The sequence below is a fragment of the Hyla sarda genome, chromosome 5 (assembly GCF_029499605.1).
Source record: "Hyla sarda isolate aHylSar1 chromosome 5, aHylSar1.hap1, whole genome shotgun sequence".
Classification (NCBI taxonomy): Eukaryota; Metazoa; Chordata; class Amphibia; order Anura; family Hylidae; genus Hyla; species Hyla sarda.
This window is the reverse complement of record NC_079193.1, coordinates 373523786-373541947: the sequence shown is the minus strand read 5'-3', so window position 1 is coordinate 373541947 and position 18162 is coordinate 373523786. Positions and strand designations below refer to the sequence as shown.

The 18162-nt window shown below is 41.6% G+C and overlaps 1 protein-coding gene and 1 non-coding gene across 2 annotated transcripts in view; both read left to right on the top strand.

Annotated features, from left to right (window-relative positions):
- TRAPPC9 (trafficking protein particle complex subunit 9) overlaps positions 1-18162 on the top strand; it is a 602485-nt gene that overhangs the window by 109375 nt on the left and 474948 nt on the right. The gene's annotated exons all lie outside the window — the stretch shown is intronic.
- LOC130274677 (U2 spliceosomal RNA) lies at positions 6259-6445 on the top strand. Its single transcript, XR_008844430.1, has one exon. It is a non-coding gene; the product is annotated as a U2 spliceosomal RNA (small nuclear RNA).

Sequence of the window (18162 nt, the reverse complement as noted above, 5' to 3'; positions counted from 1 at the left end):
CTGTAAAGTTAGTGTAGTTCATAATATAGTGTCTGTACCTGTGTTTCATGGTGGTTTCGCAATTCTTATGTGATCTTTGCCCCTATGTTTATTTTTAACAGCATAAAAAATGACTGGCGCTCCCAGGTTGCAATGCGGCTCGAGACATTACATCACTAGTCAGGTGTTCAGAGGGACCCTGTCTGTGCTTCATATTACAGAAAAAAAAATGCTCACCGTGCATTCACTTCCTCCCTGAGTCTGCTGTGCTGTGCTGTGCTGTGTCTCTTTATCCAATCACTGCAAGCTACTCTGTAACCCCCTCCTCTCTGTTTTCAGATGAGTCTGATAGGACAGGAGTGAGCAAAGAGGAGTGCTAGTTCTGTTCTCACTTTCTAAACTTTGTCCCAGCCTGTGCTTCAGCTGGGACAAAGATGATGCTGCAGTTGGACAGAATTGTGTTCTGGATGGTATGGGGACCCCTAGTGGTGTTTTTTATAAGCTATGATTTCTATAAAAAGGACAGAACAAATTTTTTTTATGAAGTATATTATAAAGGTTAATGTTCTGCTAAGGTGTACAAGATGTATCACGTTTTTTATTCTGACAGTGCACATTTAAAGGGGTACTTCTGTAGGATATAAGTTGCATAATAGGGAATTAATTTCTGAATGTGGATGTCCGACCACTGAGACCCCCTAGAATCTTCAGAATGTGACCCTATCTCTGTGTCTATGGGAGCACCTGATATACATGAGAGCTGTCCTGGGGGTCCAAGGTGTCTGATCCCCTGCAATCAGAGACTTATTCCCTATCCGCAGGTTTCAAAATACTGGAGTACCCCTTTAATGTTTACTCCGCCCCTAGACATCTTATCCCCTAAGGATAGGGGATAAGATGTCTGATCGCGGGGGGTCCCGACGCTGGGGACCCCCGTGATCTCGGCTGCCGCACCCCAGACATCCGGTGCACAGAGCCAACTTTGCTCCGTGCCGGAGGACTGGCGATGCGGGGCAAAGGCTCGTGACGTCACGGTCACGCCCCACTCGTGATGTCACGACCACGCCCCCTCAATGCAAGTCTTTGGGAGGGGGTGTGACAACGTCACACCCCCTCCCATAGACTTGCATTGAGTGGGCGTGGCTGTGACGGCACGAGCCTCCGGCACTGCACCCAACGCTCTAGACGAACACCAGGTGCATCAGCGGCGGGACCCCCGCGATCAGACATCTTATCCCCTAAGATGTCTAGGGGCGGAGTACCCTTTTAAGATCTATTATCCTTATGATAACTCTGAACTGCCAAAGCACAGGAAGTGTTGTCTGAGGGACGTAGATGCAGAACTGACCGAATCAGATTCTTACAGGTCATCTCGGAATTCTCTCTCGCGACCTCCGCCGCCGCTTTGTGACATCTATATTTTCCGCCACGCTGATGTGAATTATAAGATAATAAATTTCACACTTTAACAAAAAACCTTACGAAGTAGAACGGAGCCGGTTAATACGCTGACGGAAAGAAAAAAAAATGCTACGGCAACTTAAACCCAATAATAAATAATGGTCACGGCGAAGCTTCTATATCAGGAAGGTTAATTTCAAGCTCGGAGGCCTCCTGATAATGCCGCCTGTCAGGTCTTTATGGTTTCAGTGATAAGTGCAGAACAAGCGGCCCCCAGAGACGTCACTGCTGGGCCGGTGTGTGTGTATATATAATATATATATATATATATACTAGTTGTATATGTAGGGCAGGGTGTTAATGTGAGACCAGTCATTGTGGCTTTTATTGGCCTCTTCTAATCCCACCGTGACCTCCTCTATTCCTAGAACTCATAACAAATTTAAAGTAACGCTCTGCAAAGCGGATTAGTTACAGCAAGGCCGATTCATAGCTGACGGCCCCCGGGGGGCCCCGCGCTGGGTATCAGAACACGTACGTCACCGGCAATAATGGGCCTGTAATAGATGTAACCTCTCTCCCTCCTCCCTTCTTTTCCCTTTATAACATATATATGTGAGCACTTAACTTCCAGGCGATTGTCGCAAAAGATAGAAATAACCAAGAGGGTCACAGTGACCAGGGAGCCGCTCGTTGGCTGTAGTGACAATGTCACCGGAGTCCTGTGCGGCTATTTTTGTTGTTTTATGTCATCTCTGGTATTAATTGCCTTGGGGAGGAGAAGGGTTTATTTTATTTTTTTCTCTGTAAACGTTATAATTTTCTTTTTAACTTCATTTTCCAGCATCACAATGGGTTAAAAAAAAATATATATATATATGTAAAATTCTATTCTTCACCATTGAGATCGTCTAAGACAGTGTTCCCCAACCTGTGGCTTTCTAGCTGCTACAAAACTACAACTTTTATTTTTCTCTATAATCTTTGTCATTTTCTATTTATCTGTGTATTGTACTGTGGGTTGAAGGAAAAAAAAAAGTATAAAATATTATATAAATATTGATTGTATGTGTGTGTGTGTGTATATATATATATATATATATATATATATATATATATATATATATATGTATATATGGAATATGCAAAGCAGCTCATCACACCACCTTCTCAGGTAACATGCCCTAAGATCAGCTCTGGCTCCACGTACAAAGTCTCAGAAACTGTTTGGGATCTATGCCAAGCCAGAATTCTCCCCAGAAGGGAAGAAGGTATTGAAAGAGCTTTATTCGTCTTTACAAGTCATACAATAAATTACAATCACACAAAGCATGACCGTACAATATACAGCACAGGTTCCCTAAGCCATACACCGTACCACATGCTACGCTAACACTCCGCTCCATCACTCGATATCTAAGAAACACAGTCGAAAAACAACAACACATTCCAGTCTGTGATTGGGGAGGGGCATGGGATCAATGGGGGTAGGGGGGAGGGCAGATCACAGGGTCAAACTACTGGGCAAACGTACGGGGAGGTAGGGGAAGCAGAGGGGCGTTAATCATCTTGTTCATCGACGTCCAGACTGTCCAAGATGGAATAGTCTCTAAGCCGGCTGTGGATCAGCCTGCGGTAGTGCCGGACAGACATGTCCTCCCTGTTGTAGATGAGGCTGTTCCTGGCCAACCATATAGTGTCTTTAAAACAGTTCATAAGGTACCAGGCCTCCTGGATGGCCTCCACGTCATGAACCCCAGAAAAGAGTCCGTACAGCACCGAATGGTACGATAGGTTGTTCCTGGTAACCGAGTCTCTAAGTTCAAGTTCCAGGGTGTTCAATAGGGGCACTGCCAAAAAACGTGCATAGATGTTTCCTCCATATAGGGGCACCTGGGGCAGTACCTGGTTTTGCACAGGCCACAGACATAAATAAATGACCTCAGAGAGAGTCCCCCCTGAATGGCCATCCACAAGTCCTTGTGTCCATTGGTTAGCTTTGCAGAGGCTACATTGTCCCAAACAGTCTCTGCAGTGGCCTTAGGAAGCCTTGGAATGAGCTCCAGCAAGTCCCCAGAAGAGAAGAAGACCCATCTGCAGACAGGAGAATTCTGGCTTGGCATAAATCCCAATCAGTTTCTGAGACTTCGTAACTGGAGCCAGAGCTGATCTTAGGGCACGCTACCTGAGAAGGTGATGTGATGAGCTGCTGTGCACATTCCTTACCCAGAAAGCCCGCGGAGTGCTAATGGCCTTTTTGAATCTCCGTTCTACACCGGAAGTGGTGCTCCTCCCTAAGGAGAATACGTACCCCATATATATATATATATATATATATATATATATATATATATATATATATATATATATATATATATATAGTGTGACCCCCCGACCTACAATGGCCCCGACATACAATCATTTCAACATACGATGGCCTCTCAGAGGCCATCGCGTGTTGAAGGCAGCATCAACATACGATGCTTTTGTATGTCGGGGCCATCGCATAAACGGCTATCCGGCAGCGCAGACTGCTTCAGCTGCCACCGGATAGCCGTTAACGGTGCCCCGTGTGGTCCGCTGACGATCACTTACCTGTCCTCGGGGTTCCGGCGCGTCCTCTTCAGGATCCTCTGCATCGTCGGCGCTCTCCATCGTCATCATCACGTCGCCACGCATGCTGTCCCGTCATCCAATAGGAGCGGCGTGCGTAGCGACGTGATGGCGGCGACGGAGAGCGAGGATGCCGGGGAAGCAGAGGCCTTGCCGGAGCGGCGGGGACACCCTGGGGACGTGGCGACAGTGATGGACGGCGACATCCAGGGAAGCGGAGACGGTCCGGAGCGGCGGGGACACGTGAGTATAACTTCCAATACCAGTGGTCTTCAACCTGCGGACCTCCAGATGTTTGCCATCTCGGCCTTTTGGCTAAGATCAAGTGTAGTACCTTTCCTGTTAGTTGGCGGTGTGGAAGACCACCAAGGCCGGATGGGGAACCACACAGTAGGACGGGTGTACCAGGGATGGCTGTATAGCACAGCAGTCATCCCCGATGAGACCTTTTTCCTGCTGGATCTGACCTTAAGGTCCGGGTAGAGTGGAGGCTGAGGTGCACAAGTGCCCTGGGAGTGGTGACCCCAGGGTGCCGGAATTCACTTGGGATTGGCAACCCCACTTGAATGAAAGCACATAGCACGCACTTTTTCTCTCACTCTTCTGGGCACTCACCCTTAGTATCCCGGCCTTCCGGCTAGGATCGGGGAATTTTTATAGATCCGGTCAGATGTCCGGGCAGTATTACACACTGCGCACATCCACTTATTTATTTATTTTTTGTCACTGTGTCCACTTTTTGTGTTCGTTTGTTCACTAGGATTTGGTAGGGTGCGGTAGCCCTTCTGGGTGTCCCTCCTGCCGGTCTAGGGGAGGTGTGTGTGGCCATTAGGTTCCTCACCTCCCTGCTATACCCCGTGGCATCCTGTTTCGGCAGGATGCCAAACCGGTTTTACTGGTTCCTTGGTGACAACCTGGTTAATGCCTAGTTGTTTGCCGGGAACACTTTTGGTCCCTGAGTAGCTTCGGCAAAAGGGGACATCGTACCTGGAACCTCGCAGGTGCCTTTTGGCCCGGAGGCGAAGGGTTTGGTTTGTTTGGGGGGCCTCTCTCCTTTCGGAGAAGGGCTTGCGATAGACCGCATCCTCGTGCACTTTTTTTTGTGTGAACACTTGCACTTTTTACTTGCACTTCTGCTTTCGAAAAAAATAAAATAAAAAAGAGTATGGATAAGGGAATACCCGATATCCCCACTCTGCTGAGGGCCTCCTTTGCATGTGTCACCGTGCAGCGGACTCTTGTTGAAAAGACTGGCTCAGCGGGTAGGTCCAAGTCTCGCTTGTTGCTCATGCCCCTCTGGAGACAGTTGGGCTGGGACAAGTGGGACAGCTCCATCCCTTACAACTGGAACACTCCCTGGTTCTATGGAAGGAAGGACTGAAACCCGACCTATGGAAGCCGAAGACAATCTATAAGCTCATCCGAGCTAAGGACTTGACCGAGCTGGTTCTGGGACTCCCTGCAGCCACTGCAGAGACAGTTTGGACTAATGTGGCTTCAAAGCGGCTTACCAATGGACACAAGGACTTGTCGTGGATGGCCGTCAAGGGAGGACTCTCTCTCAGGTCGTTCATGCATGCCCGCAACCTGTGCACAACCCGGTACTACCCCCAGTGCCCCTACGTGGAGGAAACATCTTTTCACGTGTTTTGGCAGTGCCCCTTTGCACAGGGTCTGTTGGACGCCCTGGAACATGAACTCAGAGACTCTGTACCCAGGAACTGCCTATCGTACCATTCGGTGCTTTATGGTCTGTTCCCTGGGACCCACGACGTGGAGGCCATCCAGGAGGCCTGGCGCCTTATGAACTGTTTTAAGGACGCAGTGTGGCTTGCCAGGAACCGCCTCGTGATCAACAGGGAGAACATGTCCGTCCGGGACTGCCGCAGGTTCATCAAGAGCCTGCTTAGAGGCTATTCCATCTTGGACAGCCCGGCCGTGAAGTGGAGTGAAGACCCCTCTCCTTCTCCCATGTCCCCTTGAAGATACAGCCCAGCAGTTTGGCCCTGTGATCCGCCCCCTCCCCACCCCCACATAATCGCCCACGCCCCTACACTGATCACAGATTGTATTGTTTTTCGATATCTTGTGCTTTTCTATTACAGGATTGAGCGGAGTGTTAGAGCAGCATGATGTGCAATGTATAGCTTAGGGAACCTTTGCTGTGTATTGTATTGTCATGCTTTGTGTGATTGTAATTTATTGTATGACTTGTAATGACTGAACGGACAATAAAGCTCTTTCAATAACCAAAGAGTATGGATAATCGCTTCTCTGCCTTTTGGCTAAGATCAAGTGTAGTATCGGTTCTTATCAGTTTTCATGCCGGTGGCAAACTACGCCGGTATGGGGCTGGTGGGGATGGGTGCTGCATGGAGGGTGCAGGTGTACCAGGGCTTTCCGTGGCTGGTTCTGAGGAATCAGCTCGACGGCTGCCCCGATGTGACCTGTTCCCTCCGGGTCTCGCCATGAGGCTGAGAAGGTCTAGAGCCGAGGTACTTTTGTGCCTCGGGGAGTGGTGACCCTGAGGTGCCGAAACTCACTAGGAATACTGGCTCACTGAGTTAAAGCACGAGCACCATAATCTCTTCACCTTGTGGCACTCACCTCTTGATTCCCGGCCTTCTGGCTAGGATCAGAGAAATGTTTATAGATCCGGCCGGATGTCCGGGCAGTATATCTGCACACATTCACTTATTTATTTATTTTTGTGTCACTTTTTGTGTGTTGTGTGTTCACAGGATTTGTCAGGATGCGGTAGCCCTTCTGGGTGTCCCTCCTGGCGGTCTAGGGAAGGTGTGTGTGACCATTAGGTTCTGCACCTCCCTGCAAACACCCCGGGTACGCCTGCTTTGGCAGGGTACCTACCGTATGGATAATAATGTCTATATAACAATTGAGGGCAAAGAAGTATATAATGTACAGTCCTAGTATGGTGTCAGTGTACCAATCGGGCTCACTGTAAAGTCCAAAGGATAGGGGATAAGATGTCTGGTAGTGGGGATCCCACCGCTGGGGACCCCCACAATCTAGCATGCAGCACCCACCTGTGAGCACAACAGGAAGCACTGGAGGCTCCAAGTCTTATGCCTCCCGGACACGGGAATGGAGAATAGTGATGTCACGACACCGCCCCTGTGTGATGTCACGCCCTGCCCCCTCAATACAAGTCTATGGGAGGGGGCGTGACGGGAGTCTATGGGAGTTACAGAAAAAAAAGGCTAAATTTCAACTCGTTTTGAGCTGCATGTAGTCATGGCCATGACTAAGAGCTACATACAGCTTGAAATGCATTGGAGTTTTTGTCCATTTTGTGGCTTATGCCATTTTTTTGTACACTACTTTCACTTTTAATGCATATCTATAAAATTATGTTTTTTAAACACTACTAGAAATTTATTTTTTTTCTCTTGGATGAGTGGGAGGCACCTTCCTTTCGATGTGTGTCTATCTACTGGATATGCAGAGAAGTAAGTATCTTGAAAAGACCGGATGGTAGGCGTGATCCACCAGTGGAAGGAGACAGTAGTAAAGAAATAAATGTATTGGCCACTCATAACGTGTTTCAGGGCGAGGGAGCCCCTTCTTCAGATGCACGCCAGTTCATCTGAAGAAGGGGCTCCCACACCCTGAAACGCGTTATGAGTGGCCAATAAAGTTATTTCTTTACTACTGTCTCCTTCCACTGGTGGATCGCGCCTACCATCCGATCTTATCAAGATACTTATCGGACGAAACCTGTTTTGAGCAGATATTGGAAGGCACCACCTTTCATCACCGTTTCAGGCGCCAATGCAGTTGTCAGTTACACATCTGTGTCGGGTGAGCGGTTATACCTTTACCAATTTGGTCATTTTACCTGCAATTTTTTCATAAAAAAGTTATTTGCCCTATGAGGAGGTCTACCTATTACTTTTTAGATATAATCTGACATATCTTCTGGAGACGGCCTGCTCTCCGCAATCCGAGCTGTTCTGGAGCTACAATTTATATGACCGTCCAGTAACCTGTTCCCACAGTAGTTGGTGAGCTGAGTTGCATCTTTTTAAATATTTTATTATAATTATTTTAATATAGCGAGCCCCCCGCCCTGACTCCACACACACAGCCAGCCTGAATCACTGTCGTCTGAAATTACTGCACCCTGACGGTGTAATGTGAAGCCTGAAACTCAATTTTGTGGTCTATGCATCATTAGTGGTTCCGATCCTTTGTCCCCTCCCATTTTGTGGCCCCGCCCTCACATTGACACGCCCAGTTGAAAATGCTGTTCCTACGCCCCTGCAGTGGAGAGCCGACTTATGGAGAAGAGCTCATTTGCATCTCTCACTAGTCGTTTGTCATTACCTCTCTTTATCCCCTCAACCCCCCCGCAAGTTAGGATGGAGTCGGACTACCCCCCCATATTACTGAGATAAGTACAGGTCACAGGTGTGGAATCCATAACTATTACTATAGCCTCTTATTGTGGACAGAAAAAAATGTTCACGCTTTTTGGGAGAAAAAAAAGAGATAAGATCAAATTTAGCGCGGCCGTATTTATTTCTGTAATTATCATTAGGGAGACAATGTACATGTTAAATATACAAACAGGAAGTGAAGGCGCCGCTGATTAAACGAGACACAGATCTCCGTAATTAGTAATTGTAACAATCGCGATGAATAAAACATGGAGATAATCTGTGTCTGATCAGACTATAGAGAGGAATTAGTTATTTGCATGAAGAACTGGCACTGGCACTGTATGACACCTCAAATGATACATTTTTGTAGGATTTTTCTAATTTTAAATTTTTTTTTATCTGCTTTTCTCTGTTGACTTTTTGGAAGAAGATTACAGATATATTTTCATATGTAGGGGGCAGTATTATAGTAGTTATATTCTTGTATATAGGGGCAGTATTATAGTAGTTATATTCTTGTATATAGGAGCAGTATTATAGTAGTTACATTCTTGTATATAGGAGCAGTATTATAGTAGTTATATTCTTGTATATAGGAGCAGTATTATAATAGTTATATTCTTGTATATAGGAGCAGTATTATAGTAGTTATATTCTTGTATATAGGAGCAGTATTATAGTAGTTATATTCTTGTATATAGGAGCAGTATTTTAGTAGTTATATTCTTGTATATGGGAGCAGTATTATAGTAGTTATATTCTTGTATATAGGAGCAGTATTATAGTAGTTATATTCTTGTATATAGGAGCAGTATTATAATAGTTATATTCTTATATATAGGAGCAGTATTATAGTAGTTATATTCTTGTATATAGGAGCAGTATTATAGTTGTTATATTCTTATATATAGGAGCAGTATTATAGTAGTTATATTCTTGTATATAGGAGCAGTATTATTGTAGTTATATTCTTGTATATAGGAGCAGTATTATAGTAGTTATATTCTTGTATATAGGAGCAGTATTATAGTAGTTATATTCTTGTATATAGGAGCAGTCTTATAGTAGTTATATTCTTGTATATAGGAGCAGTATTATAGTAGTTATATTGTATATAGGAGCAGTATTGTAGTAGTTATATTCTTGTATATAGGAGCAGTATTAAAGTAGTTATATTCTTGTATATAGGAGACATTATTATAGTAGTTCTATTCTTGTATATAGGAGGCAGTATTATAGTTGTTATATTCTTATATATAGGAGCAGTATTATAGTAGTTATATTCTTGTATATAGGAGCAGTATTATTGTAGTTATATTCTTGTATATAGGAGCAGTATTATAGTAGTTATATTCTTGTATATAGGAGCAGTATTATAGTAGTTATATTCTTGTATATAGGAGACATTATTATAGTAGTTGTTATATTCTTGTTTATAGGGGCAGTATTATAAAAGTTATATTCTTGGATATAGGAGCAGTATTATAGTAGTTATATTCTTGTATATAGGAGCAGTATTATAGTAGTTATATTCTTGTATATAGGAGCAGTCTTATAGTAGTTATATTCTTGAATATAGGAGCAGTATTATAGTAGTTATATTGTATATAGGAGCAGTATTGTAGTAGTTATATTCTTATATATAGGAGCGGTAGTATAGTAGTTATATTCTTGTATATAGGAGCAGTATTATAGTAGTTATATTCTTGTATATAGGAGCAGTATTATAGTAGTTATATTCTTGTATATAGGAGCAGTATTATAGTAGTTATATTCTTGTATATAGGAGCAGTATTATAGTAGTTATATTCTTGGATATAGGAGCAGTATTATAGTAGTTATATTCTTGGATATAGGAGCAGTATTATAGTAGTTATATTCTTGTATATAGGAGTAGTATTATAATAGTTATATTCTTGTATATAGGAGCAGTATTATAGTAGTTATATTCCTGTATATAGGAGCAGTATTATAGTAGTTATATTCTTGTATATAGGAGGCAGTATTATAGTAGTTATATTCTTGGATATAGGGGGCAGTATTATAGTACTTATATTCTTGTATATAGGAGCAGCATTATAGTAATTATATTCTTGTATATAGGAGGCAGTATTATAGTAGTTATATTCTTGTATATAGGAGCAGTATTATAGTAGTTATATTCTTGTATATAGGAGCAGTATTTTAGTAGTTATATTCTTGTAAATAGGAGCAGTATTATAGTAGTTATATTCTTGTATATAGGAGACAGTATTATAGTAGTTAGATTCTTGTATATAGGAGCAGTATTATAGTAGTTAGATTCTTGTATATAGGAGCAGTATTATAGTAGTTAGATTCTTGTATATAGGAACAGTATTTTAGTAGTTATATTCTTGTATATAGGAGCAGTATTATAGTAGTTATATTCTTGTACATAGGGGCAGTATTATAGTAGTTATATTCTTGTATATAGGAGACAGTATTATAGTAGTTATATTCTTGTACATAGGAGACAGTATTATTGTAATTATATTCTTGTACATAGGAGCAGTATTATAGTAGTTATATTCTTGTATATAGGAACAGTATTATAGTAGTCATATTCTTGTATATAGGAGACATTATTATAGTAGTTATATTCTTGTATATAGGAGGCAGTATTATAGTTGTTATATTCTTATATATAGGAGCAGTATTATAGTAGTTATATTCTTGTATATAGGAGCAGTATTATTGTAGTTATATTCTTGTATATAGGAGCAGTATTATAGTAGTTATATTGTATATAGGAGCAGTATTATAGTAGATATATTCTTGTATATAGAAGCAGTATTATAGTAGTTATATTCTTGTATATAGGAGCAGTATTATAGTAGTTATATTCTTGTATATAGGAGCAGTATAATAGTAGTTATATTCTTGTATATAGGAGCAGTATTATATTAGTTATATTCTTGTATATAGGAGCAGTATTATAGTAGTTATATTCTTGTATATAGGAGCAGTATTGTAGTAGTTATATTCTTGTATATAGGAGCAGTTTTATAGTAGTTATATTCTTGTACATAGGAACAGTATTATAGTAGTTATATTCTTGTATATATGAGCAGTATTATAGTAGTTATATTCTTGTACATAGGAACAGTATTATAGTAGTTATATTCTTGTATATAGGAGGCAGTATTATAGTAGTTATATTCTTGTATATAGGAGGCAGTATTATAGTAGTTATATTCTTGTATATAGGAGCAGTATTATAGTAGTTATATTACTGTATATAGGAGCAGTATTATAGTAGTTATATTCTTGTATATAGGAGCAGTATTATAGTAGTTATATTCTTGTACATAGGAACAGTATTATAGTAGTTATATTCTTGTATATAGGAGGCAGTATTATAGTAGTTATATTCTTGTATATAGGAGGCAGTATTATATTAGTTATATTCTTATATATTGTAGAAGTAACTTCTTTACAAAAATCCGTACATAAAAACTAATCATACATTTTTAATGTCAGCAACTTTCTTATTTACTTCCTTACTTTTTCAATGCAGTTGTGATTTTGTTACAATGTACCCTCTTGTTATTCAGATTAGTAACCTGTAGCACAATATGTGAATAGACGATCTGCAATATCAGCACAAAAATTTACTTGTGTTAATACATTGAAGTGTTCCCATTGGAAGCAACCAGAGAAGTGTTTTCAAACTAGGGTGCCCTCCAGCTGTTGCAAAACTAAAACTCTCAGCATGCCCGGACAGCCTTTGGCTGTCCGGGCATGCTGAGAGTTGTAGTTTTGCAACAGCTGGAGGCACCCTGGTTGGATAAACACTGCATTAGATACTTATAATTAGATTTGTAACCTTTCTAGTATTGTACTTGCTACATTGTAACAGGAGGTAGCGCGTTGTATGGCATCCTCTCGCCTTGGCGGTGACATTCACATTGCTCTTCACATCACGCGCCATGTTTTTTTTCTATACATCGCTCGCTGTACAGTGACAAGCGCCTGAACAATTGCCAGATCTCGCCAAGTCCTCATCTTACCCGCTCGCTGGTTGTCAGACACAAGTGGAGTTTTATCTCCTGTTTTTCTTCTTTTTTTTGTGTGTTTAATTAGAAGGAATAATCTGTCTTGTTCTCTATCTGGATGAGTCGTATTAATAACATCTCACAATCTCTACTGGGACGGAGAGAAAGACTGAGCGAGAGACAGAAAAGAATAAGTGATGGGAAGGAACAGCTCCATAGGAAGCTAGGTTTTACTAGTTATGTTTTTGTACAGAGGAGCAGTATTATAGTAGTTATATTCTTGTATATAGGAGCAGTATTATAGCAGTTATATTCTTGTATATAGGAGCAGTATTATAGTAGTTATATTCTTGTATATAGGAGCAGTATTATGGTAGTTATATTCTTGTATATAGGAGGCAGTATTATAGTAGTTATATTCTTGTATATAGGAGCAGTATTATGGTAGTTGTAATATTGTATATAGGAGCAGTATTATAGTAGTTCTATTCTTGTATATAGGAGCAGTATTATAATAGATATATTCTTGTACAGAGGAGCAGTATTATAGTAGTTATATTCTTGTATATAGGAGCAGTATTATGGTAGTTGTAATATTGTATATAGGAGCAGTATTATAGTAGTTATATTCCTGTGTATAGGAGCAGTATTATAGTAGTTATATTCTTGTATATAGGAACAGTATTATAGTAGTTATATTCTTGTATATAGGAGTAGTATTATAGTAGTTATATTCCTGTACATAGGGGCAGAATTATAGTAATTATATTCCTGTACATAGGGGCAGTATTATAGTAGTTATATTCTTGTACATAGGAGCAGTATTATAGTAGTTATATTCCTCTATATTGGAGCAGTATTATAGTAGTTATATTCTTGTATATAGGAGCAGTATTATAGTAGTTATATTCTTGTTTATAGGAGCAGTATTATAGTAGTTATATTCTTGTTTATAGGAGCAGTATTATAGTAGTTATATTCTTGTATATAGGAGCAGTATTATAGTAGTTATATTCTTGTATAAAGGAGGCAGTATTATAGTAGTTATATTCTTGTATATAGGAGGCAGTAATATAGTAGTTATATTCTTGTGTTTAGGAGCAGTATTATAATAGTTATATTCTTGTATATAGGAGCAGTATTATAGTTAAAACTTTACTTAATTCTGCTTTCTTCCAGTCCGAAGGCAGCACCACAGGGATTTTCTAGTTCCTCAGATTCCTCAATAGGACCGCCCACCTAGAATAATTATACAAATAAAAAATAGACCCCCCCCCCCCAGCCAAGGGCATAAAAGGGTCTCCAATACCAAATCACACTGTGTAATAATATAGACCATTCATTCAAAAAAAGTTTTATTGGGAGGGTATATGTGCTGACTTTGGAATAGAAGAAAGCAAAATTATGATAAGTTAAATTTTTACTTTCTTCTACGTCTTAATGGCAGCACCACAGTCATTTTCCAAGGAAACAAGGGGGGGGGGGGGGGGTTAAACTGGATTTTTTGTAGACAACACTGCTGTACTGAAGGCTGGGTTAGAGGTCTGTGTATCGAACCTGTAGTGCTTCACAAAAGTGGAGGATGAAGACCAAGAGGCTGTATTACAGATGTCCAAGATGTGCGCTTGTTGTCTCTCTGCCCAAGACGTAGATGTTGCTCTGGTAGAATGCGCCTTCAGTGGTTGTGGGGGTTCTTTACCATCTAGCACATAAGCCTCAGAAACTTGATCCAGCGTGCTAGGGTATCTCTAGAAGCTTTAACCTCCTTCCTTGGGCTGGTATACAAGATAAACAAATTGTCATCTCGTCAAAATTCTTGAACTCTTGCAAGAGAACAGGTAAGTCCTCTTTTTTACATCCTGAGTGTGGAAACAAATTTCTTCTTAAGAAACCGGATTAGGGAAGAATTCTGGAAGTACAGATTCCCTGGTAATATTGATTGTAGAGGCACCTTAGGCAGAAATGATGGTACTGTTCTGATACGGACCCCATCAGGAAGGATTTTTAAAAATGGTTCACAGGAAGACAAAGCTTGGAGCTCTCCTATTCTCTTCCCACAGGTCACTGCTAAGAGAAATAATACTTACAGGATAGCCATTTAAGGTCCACGTCTTCATGTGGCTCGAACGGAGGTAAGGTATGTTTATTCAGAACTAAGCATAAATCCCAGACTGGGATAGGGGACCAAACTGCTGGTCTCAGTTTCTTCAATGCCTTAAAGAACCTGGTAATGAAAGGTTAATGAGCTAACTGGCCATCCGACATAGCATTGATTGCAGTCATGTGAACTTTTAAAGTATTCACCTTGAGGCCTAACTTAAATCCTTCCTGCAAGAATTGGAGAATCGAAGCAACGGAGATCTGTAGCTTCTTCTGCTGGAGCCAAGAGGACACTTTTTTCCAGAGTTTACCGTACACACGGTTAGTAGATGCTTTTCTGGAGGATAGAAGCGTAGATATGACCTCTTCAGACAGACCCTTTTGTTTTAATCTTTCCCCCTCAGTAACCACGCCATAAGATGAAGGTTTTGGATTTGTGGATGATAAAATCCTTTCTGAAGGAGAAGATCTGGAGATAGAGGGAGCTTCCAATATACGTTGTTGGAAAGATGACACAATGCCGGAAACCAGGCCCTCTGGGTCCTGAAGGGTGCTTGCTATCAGAATGGCTTTCGGATGGTCTGCTCTCAGTTTGGACAGAACAGGCCTTCGTGGTGAAGGCATCAAATACTTGAGAATGGTCCGCCTGTCTTAAGGAACAAAACTTGCTGAGCTTCATGTTCTCTTTTGACGGCATAAGATCCTATGTTGGGCACCCCCATCTGTCTTTGATCTCTTTGAAAATCTTGGGATTCAATCCCCACTCGATTGGCAACAAAGGTTATCTGCTGAGAAGATCCGCTGACACATTGTTGATGCTTTTTATGTGCACTGCTGCAATACCGTGAAGAACAGACTCAGCCCAGGACATAATCTGGCTGCAGATGAGTTGAAGTGACGGACTGCGTGTACCCCCTTGTTTGTTTATATAATATGTGGAGGTTGCATTGTCTCTTTGGATGAGAACAGACTTCTGAAGCCGGAACGGTTCGAAGTGGTGTAATACCAACTGTATGCCTTTCAGTTCGTGGAAATTGGAAGAGTTCTCCGAGATCAGGGTTGACTAGCGCCCTTGTATCCACTGACTATGTGGGCTCCCGAGCGGCTGTGTGACGCATCCATGGTTTGCACCACTGAACTGAACTTAAAATCTTTCCCCACTTGTAGATTTTCTGACCTTGTCCACCAAAGCAGATTCTTTCGGGTTGACATAGACATTGTCATGGAGGTTGACAGAGCTTCTGGATGTTTGTTCCAAGAACACATAATCTCTCTCTGCAAAGCCCTCATGTGAGCCTTTGCCCACGGGACCGTTTGAATTGTGGCTGTCAGGAGACACAATACACTCATCGCTGCTCTGATAGACATTTTCGGTGAAGCCACAATGTGGCAAACCTTTTAATAATTTGCAATACTTTGTGCTGAGGCAGAAAAACTTTCATGGCTGTTGAATCCACGGGAAGACCCAGAAATTGAATTCTTGTGGTAGGATCTAATTGTGATTTCTGAAAATTCACCACAAATCCTACTTCCTGGAGGAGATTCAGTGCGATCTGGGGATGAGCTTTCAGGATTTCGGGAGTCTACGCAATGAACAGCCAGTCATTCAGATACGGTATAATTTTCATACCTTGCAGCCTTAGTGCTGCTACAATGACTACCACTACTTTAATGAATATTCTTGGCACTGGAGAAAGGCCAAACGGAAGAGCTTTGAATTGATAATGCAATGTTTGGTGTAAAGTACGGTCTGCCACTCTTATATATTTGTTGGAACGGACATAAATTGGTATGTAGAGACAGAAGAAACTGTAGATATCTGGCACTACCATATATCGTGAGCAACTGTCAAGGAGACTATCAATAGCAACCGGTATACAAACATGCAGATACTGGTGGTGAGTTATTCGGATATACACATCAGGGCAAGAGAGGGCAGGGAATGAGGCAGGGGGTGCTGGTAGGACTGCGCGGTTTCGTGTCGGTCTAGCACTTCTTCTGCATGTAGCTTGAAGAAGTGCCCGACCGGCACGAAACCGCGCAGTCCTACATCCGAATATCTCTTGGAATAAAGAGAAGCTTTCTGCAGCATGGTCGCCGAGTCTTTTCTTCTTTTGCTTTTCATGAATTGGTATGTGTAGGTACACATCTTGTAAGTCTAGGGACGCCATGACCTCTTCGGGCTGTAGAATACTTAAGACAGATCTTATCGTGTCCATCTTGAATTTTTGCTTGCGCAAATGTTGATTCGGGAATCGTAAATCTATTATAAGTCTTCATTTTTGATCCAGTTTGGGCACTGGAAAAACCTGGGAGTACACCCCAGTGAACTCTTGTTTTGGAGGAACTCTTTCCAACACGCCATTTTGAAGAAAATCCTTTTATAGATTTACAATGCGGAGATCTTGAGAAAGATTCAGCAGGAACCTCTCTCTTGGATGGCAAATGAAATCCAGAGTGTAACCTACTTTTATGATGTTTTGTACCCAAACATCTGTTGTGACATCTTCCCAGGCTGAGTAGAAATTCAGTAATCTTGCGCCTACACTTGGAGTAGGCCCGGCGTCAGAACTCAGGTTTCTTAAATGAAGAATCTGGCTGTTTTTTTCTTTCCCTTCTCTTGGAAACGGAGAATTTTCTTCCTGGTCTTTTCTGTATGCTACGACCCCGAAAGGAAGATCTCCCCTCTCTGATTCCAAAAACTAGAACTTCTGGGTTTGAAGCATTGTAGAAAAGAAATGTTTTTATCCTTTTTCTTCTTCTCCAAAACTTCATCGAACCGAGAGCCAATGCTCTTCGAAGATGCGCCACCCGGCCAGGGCTTCAACCATATAGCTCTTCTGGTCGAATTAGCCGGAGCCATATTTTTTGCCGCAATCGTCTTAAGGAAAGTCGCAAAGGAAATCTACTGCCACCTTCAACAGGGCAACTTGCTCTTGCAGCTCTTGATGAGATACACCATCTTGTATATCTATAGATAGTTCACTAAGCCAAACCCTCATAGCTCTGGCTACAGGGACTGAAGACATAGCTCCCTTCCGAAGAGCTGCCAGATTACAGTGGGCCCTCTTTAATAGGGTTTCCGCTTTCCGATTCATCGGGTCTTTTAGAAGGCCGGTGTTATCTGATGATAAGAAAGCTCTCTTGGACATGCTAGCAATAGCCAATTCCAGGTAACTCCCATTTTTCAGAAGCAGCAGTATCCAGAAGGTAAACAGATTTAAATCTAGGCCCCAGATCAAGCCTCTTGTCTGGCTTCCTCCATTCATTTTCCATAATGATGTCATAAACTGGATGGGATGGAAGAACGCTAGATTTCTTCTTAGGAAAGTAGAATAAACTTGCTTTATCTTGTTCCTCCTTTTAGTCATCCTTTTTTTCACGACATCTCTTGACACTTTTTTATTAACTTATCTGCTGACTCTTTATTCTGGAGATAGAAATCTTCAATAATAGCTTCTGAGTCAGAGGAACCATCAGACAGAGAACAAGCGGAAGCAGATGAGGAAGATGATGCAGGCAATACTTCCTGGTGATGATGATGATGTTTTACCTTCTTTACAGGTTCCTCTGCAGGTTTTTTTATAATGCTCTTTAAACCAGGTAAATAATTCTCTAGCTTCCGCTGCTAAACTCTGAGGCTCAGAACA